The 6,619-nt window shown below is 43.6% G+C and overlaps 2 non-coding genes across 2 annotated transcripts; both read left to right on the top strand.

Moving 5' to 3' along the window:
• The first annotated feature begins 4,028 nt into the window (after positions 1-4,028).
• On the top strand, positions 4,029-4,103 carry Trnas-cga (transfer RNA serine (anticodon CGA)). The gene has a single exon. It is a non-coding gene; the product is annotated as a tRNA-Ser (tRNA).
• Positions 4,104-6,309: 2,206 nt separating this feature from the next.
• On the top strand, positions 6,310-6,382 carry Trnaa-cgc (transfer RNA alanine (anticodon CGC)). Its single transcript has one exon. It is a non-coding gene; the product is annotated as a tRNA-Ala (tRNA).
• Positions 6,383-6,619: the final 237 nt, after the last annotated feature.

Genomic DNA, 6,619 nt, shown 5'->3' with positions numbered 1-6,619 from the left:
AGCAAAGAAGGAATAGTGGATTTAACGTCCCGTCGATATCCAGGTCATTAGAGAGGGAGCAGAAGCTCTCCATCAAGGAGAGGGAAGGAAATCGGCCATGACGTTTCAAAGGGACTGTCCCGAACTTTGCCTGGACCGATTTAGGTAAATCATGGAAAGAAGGTGACAACTGCTCCTAAAGGCGGAAGAATCAGCAATCATCAAATCCCTGAGAATGCAGACGCTAATGGGAACCACATAATGTGTTTCCTAAGAACATGTGACCTGCAATTAAATAAATGTCATGATGATCTCTCCACAGGAAATTGATTCCGGACTAGTCCCCAATTTGTCTCCGGAAGAGGAATGCCATCGGGCAGGTAACCATGAAAAAAATATTGAATAACCAACGAAAGGGTAATGATCTAGGAGTCGGAGTGTGGAATATAAGAAGCTTGAACTTGATGGCGAAGCTAGAAAATCTGAAAAGCGAAATGCTAAGTCTCTGTGTTGGGGTGGTCAGTAGAGTGAAATGGAAACAATTCAAGGATTTCTGGGCAGAACAGTGTAGGGTAATATCAACAGCAGCAGAAAATGGTATAACTGGAGTAGGATTCGTTATCAATAGGGACGTAGGGGAGAAAATAACTTACTTTGAACATTTCAGCGATAGGTTTGTTTTAATCAGACTCGATATCAAACCTATACCAGTAGGAATAGTTCAGGTATACACGGCGACATCACAAGCAGAGGATGAAGAGATAGATAAAGCATATGATGATGCTGAACGTGTAATTCAGTACGTAAAGGGAGATGAAAATCTAATTGTCATGGGGAACTGGAATGCTATTGTGGGAGAAGAGGAGAAATGAGTGGGTTACAGAAGAATTTGGGCATATTAGTGGAAACGAGAGAGGAGAAATACTAATTGAGTTCTGCAGTGAATATCAGTTAGTAATACCGAATTCTCTGTTCAGGAATTACAATAGGACAAGGTATACTTTGAAAAGGCCGGGAGATAAGGGGAGATTTCATTTATATTACATGATGGACAGAAAGAGTTTCGGAAATCAGATGTCGGATTGCAAGGCGTCCCCAGGAGCAGATACACAATCAGATCACAGTTTAGTAACGATGGAGAGTAGACAGAAGTTTAGGAGACAAGTCAGTAATAGTCAGTAAGTAAAGAACTGGGATATGGAAGTACAAAGGAATAACGAGAAACGCTTCAAATTCTGTGAGGCTAGTCTTACTGCGATAATGAGTAGCTCTGTAGGCAGTTCAGTTGAGGAGGAATCGATATCTCTAGAAAGCGAATTCACAGAAGTTTGTAAGGAAAACCGAGGCACTAAGAAGGTAACTGCGAATAAAGCATAGGTAACAAAAGAAGGCGCCAGTGATCGACGAAAGAAGGACGTTCAATAATGCGTAGGGTAATTCAGGAACGAAAGAACGTGCAGGGAGGCTAAGGCGAATTGGTTGTATGAAAATTGTGAAGAAATCGAAAAAGGAAATGAGTGTCGGAAGGACTGACTCAGCGTACAGAAAAGTCTAAACTGCTTTTGCCAAAATTAAAGACAAGGGCTTTGACATTAAAAGTGCAGTGGGAATACCACTGCTAAATGTAGAGGAGAGAGCGGATAGGTGGAAAGAATAAAGGCCTCTTGAAACTGAGGACTTGTCCGATGAGATGGCCGGCCGAGGTGACCGAGCAGTTCTAGGCGCTACAGTACGGAACCGCGCGACTGCTACGGTCGCAGGTTCGAATCCTGCCTCGGGATGTCCTTAGGTTAGTTAGGTTTAAGTAGTAAGTTCTAGGGGACTGATGACCTCAGAAATTAAGTCCCATAGTGCTCAGAGCTATTTGGACCATCTGAACAGATGAGGTGTTAGGTGGAGAAACAGGAGTCGACACAGGAGAGATGGGGACCCACTACTAGAACAAGACTGTAAAAGAGCTTTGGAAGAGAGAAAATCAAACAAGGTGGAAAGGATGGATAACTTTCTATCGGAATTTATAACATCGTTGGGGGAAGTGGGATTATGACAACTATTCACAAGCAAGACTGAAGAAAAGTCCAGACATGTTCATAGTATTTGTCGACCTGGAAAAATCGTTCGACAATATAAAATGGCGCAAGATATTCGAAATTGTAAGAAAAATAGGGTAGATGTAGGGAAGGACGGTCAAGAACGAAGTGTTTAGAATGAAAAAGGGAGTTCGATTCTGCCATGAGAGAGAAAAGAGTGCAAGCGGTCTGTGGTCGCCGTTGTACCCACCTGCAGTATTAAGCTGAACCAGTTCATATTCTGCAGTAAACACATATTGCGTAGTGGGGCGATCACTCTGTTGTAGAAGTAATTCAAAAGCCAAGATTGCTGAAATACTGCTTACTGGATAACCAGTTTCAACACATTGAAGGTGCCATCATCGGATCTGAATGTAGATTCACATTTATAAACCATTTGGATATAACGATACATGAGGCAGACCAGCTGATATAAAATCATTGTCACAAAAAATCAAAAAACAACTGCTCCCATGGTCATTCTTGTCCGTAAAATACGTAAAACCGAAGTCACAAGATATAACTATTTGGTACATGATCGCTTCTCGACTAAGCAACGAGTGCAGTAACAGACACTATCACACATATTTACTAAATATTTCGCGTGTCGTTTTCCTATATTACAACAGTCTTAATTTAATTTCATACAGCTTGCTGCAAATACGTGCAGCTTTGGAAGATGATCGTCTCTATAAAGCGCATTCGCGACTCCATGTTACTTCCGTGACAAAATTTGTATCATAGCACCTGACTGGAGCGTATGCCCACGAAAGAAAAAAATACTATTCTCTCTGTCAAATTCTCCAGCCCTGCAGTGGCAGATCTATTTAACTCTCTGCCAGTGATGTAAGAAGACTTTACTCAAATGAAGGACTAATGAAGCAACGTCAATTAAAATTAAGCACATAAGCACATCTTAAAATACTACTATCCCAGTAAGTGTCTTTACTTGTTACAGAACACTAAAACTACACCCTTCGGTGACAGGTTCGAATCCTGCCTTGGGCATGGATGTGTGTGATCTCCTTAGGTTAGTTAGGTTTAAGTAGTTCTAAGTTCTAGGGGACTGATGACCTCAGATGTTAAGTCTCATAGTGCTCAGAGCCATTTGAACCATTTTTGAGAAGCACGGGCCGCACGAATACTTGATACGGGCTGCATGCGGCCCGCAGTTTGACGATCACTGCCCTATAGTATACTGCTATGGTGGTGTATGATGTTCATCAGAAAAGGGAGAGGCATAAACCCGTCACTACAACACAGCCTACTCCTCTCCACGAGGAGACCGCCGAGTTCGCCGCCACAAACCGAAGGACGGATCACCGTCAATAGTGTCGCATGACCTCATTTCGTGAGACACTGCGCAGAGGTTTGGAATTTAATGCAGTACATTGGCGCAAAGAGTGGTGATCAGGAACCTTACGCCACCACCTATCCTCTCCTGGATGCCCAAACAGTAGCAGCAAACATTTCGTCCAGCTCCAGGACTCTAACCGACTTACCTCTGACCCGAGAGCCACCGCACGGGCGTGCTTTAGCGAGCTCGGCTACGAATTCTGGTCACTTTGAGATCTAATCGTCAGTGACTTGCTGCAGATGATTGTAAGTGAGGAAACTTGTGGACCCTGTTCCTCGCCAAATTAAGACTGTTACCAAGGCTCGAGTTGGTTTTTACGACTTGTGTGGTGTGATTACTCATGGGAAACCGATATGCACACATATAGATCACCGTGGTATCGCGTACTCAATATGTAAAGGCCACTGCATTGGCGGATCTGCCATTTTTACTCAGGTGAGCCACATCAAAACGTTACCTACGTCATTATGGCCGCACGACGGCAATTAACAGGAAACGTTGGTGAATTAAATATTCCGAGAGCCACAAAGTATGCCGAGAAGGTGAGCTTCTGTGAAATTTGAAAGGTTGGAGACGAGGTACCGGCGGAATTTTTTTAAGCTGGCAGGACTGAGCGTGAGTCGTGCTTGGGTAGCTCAGTTGGTAGAGCAATTGCCCGCGAAAGGCAAAGGTCCCGAGTTCGAGTCTCGGTCCGGCACACAGTTTTAATTTTCCAGGAAGTTCATATCAGCGCACACTCCGCTGTAGAGTGAAAATTTCATTCTAAATATGTAGGTGACCTATGTTGCTGGCAATGGGAAGCAGCTGCAACTTACCTTTGTGGACTTTCGGGAGTCCATAAAATCTTGGAAATATAAGTCCTTGATGTAACAGTTTCTCGGCGAACCCCTCAGGTAAAACCACGTCCTGGAGATGAGCCCTATTCTTGGTTCTTCAGTTACTTTGTGCTGTCAGTGTCGATTTTCCTGTAGAATTCGACGTCTAGTGCGCTCTGCATCTTCTCAATGTAGTGTATGTGAGAAAAAACAACAGCAGCGTTGCCTTTATCAACAGTAAAACAACAATCTTAGGGCACTCTATCAGGTCCCTAATAGAATCGCTCTCTCTGCTGGTAATGTTCGACCTCGTAGGTCGAGCACGACAGGTTTCTATCACGTACTTCTTCAGCTGCTTCAGGTGGTAGTTGCGTCAGGTCAACTGCGCTGAGGATGTTCGCGATCGGAGTGAACTTAGGGGCAGGAGAAAAGTTAAGTTCCTTCTCCAGAACTGAAACCGTATCGTCACTCAGATCCATGCCAATCACATTGCTGTCTGTCTTCGACGAGGCTTTCAGGTATGGTTTATCAGAGGCACATGAGAACTTTGACATCCTGTGACCTCCCTATCGGCGAAATCGGCTGCCCGTTGGACACTATCAACCGGCAGTACATCCGTGGACGGTTCCATTAACATACTAGATAGTCTCAGCCAATGATTTGCCCAACCAAATCGCCAAACCTGAATCCCATCGAATACTTAAAGAACACAATCTGAAGGTTAGCACGTGTACATAATGCTGCGCCGGCAAAACTTCCGCAATTATGGACGGCTATAGCGGCAGAACAGTTCAATATATCTGCAGGGGACTTCTGAAGACCTGATGAGTCCATCCCACATAAAATTGCTGCACTAGGCTGGGCAAAAGGAAGATCGATACGCTATTACATCAGTCCAGACTGTATAAATGCTATGCTCTTTTCAGAGTATGCTGATGCAATAGCGCCATACTTAACAGTCATGTACAACCGTTCGAATGATCCATACCCAAAGACTGGAAAGTTGCCCAGATCACACCAATATTCAAGAAAGATAGTAAGAGTAATCACTTAATTACAGACCCATATCATTAGCAGCAGGATTTTGGAACATGCATTGTGTTCGAAAATTATGAATTACCACGAAGAGAACGGTCTATTGACACAGAATCACCACGGATTTAGAAAACATCGTTCCTGTGAAACACAACAGGCTCTTTACAGACACGCAGTGCTGAGTGTTATTGACAAGGGAGTTCCGATTGATTCCGTATTTCTAGGTTCCCAAAAGGCTTTTGACAATGTACCACACAAGCAGCTTGTAGTGAAATTACGTGCTTATGGAATATCGTCTCACTTCCGTGACTGGATTCGTGATTTCCTGTCAGAGAGATCACAGTTCGTAGAAGCTGACGGAAAGTCATCGAGCAAAACACAAGTGATTTCTGGCGTTCCACAAGGTAGTGTAGTAGGACCTCTGAATTTTTTCATCATTACTAACTTTTCTACAGGAGCGTGTATACAATGTAAATGGCATGTTACTATAAATATAGTTAGGTCTACTTTGGGTCTTCGGATCAATACCACAATGCCACGTCTTGTAGGCGGTAACATCTCGATCGGCGAAAGATTCAAGTCCAGGCAGGGAGGCGTTTTCACAACTAACAATGGCTAGGGTAAACCAACTGCTACCAGAAATTCCAGTAGCGACGTCCAGAGTAAAATTAACCCTTCATCGTCTAGTGAACTCATCACAAGATCAAAAGAAACAATAAAACGATTCATAAAAGATATCTGAATCGTGCGGAAATTGGCAATTGATCATAAATAATTAAAAGTGTGAAGTCATCCACACGAGTGCTAAGAGGAATTCATTAACCTTTGGTTACACGATAAATCAGTCTAATCTATAGGTTTAAATTCAACTAAATACCTAGGAATTACAATTACGAACAATTTAAACTGAAACGAGCATGTAGAAAATGTTGTTGGGAACGCAAACCAAAGACTGTGCTTTATTGGCAGAACACTTACAAAATGTAATAAATCTACTAGAGAGATAGCTTACACTATGCTTGTCCGTCCACTTTTGGAGTACTGTTTGGCACCGAGCGAGGTGGTGCAGTGGTTAGCACACTGGACTCGCATTCGGGAGGACGACGGTTCAATCCCGTCTCCAGCCATCCTGATTTAGGTTTTCCGTGATTTCCCTAAATCGTTTCAGGCAAATGCCGGGATGGTTCCTTTGAAAGGGCACGGCCGATTTCCTTCCCAATCCTTACCTAACCCGAGCTTGCGCTCCGTCTCTAATGACCCCGCTGTCGACGGGACCTTAAACACTACCCACCACCACGACCTACTGTTTGGCACGTTCTGGGATCCTTACCAGATGGATTTAACGGAGTACATCGAGAAAGTTC

The sequence above is a fragment of the Schistocerca serialis genome, chromosome 6 (genome assembly GCF_023864345.2).
Source record: "Schistocerca serialis cubense isolate TAMUIC-IGC-003099 chromosome 6, iqSchSeri2.2, whole genome shotgun sequence".
Lineage (NCBI taxonomy): Eukaryota > Metazoa > Arthropoda > Insecta > Orthoptera > Acrididae > Schistocerca > Schistocerca serialis.
This window is presented reverse-complemented; position numbering and strand designations above follow the sequence as displayed.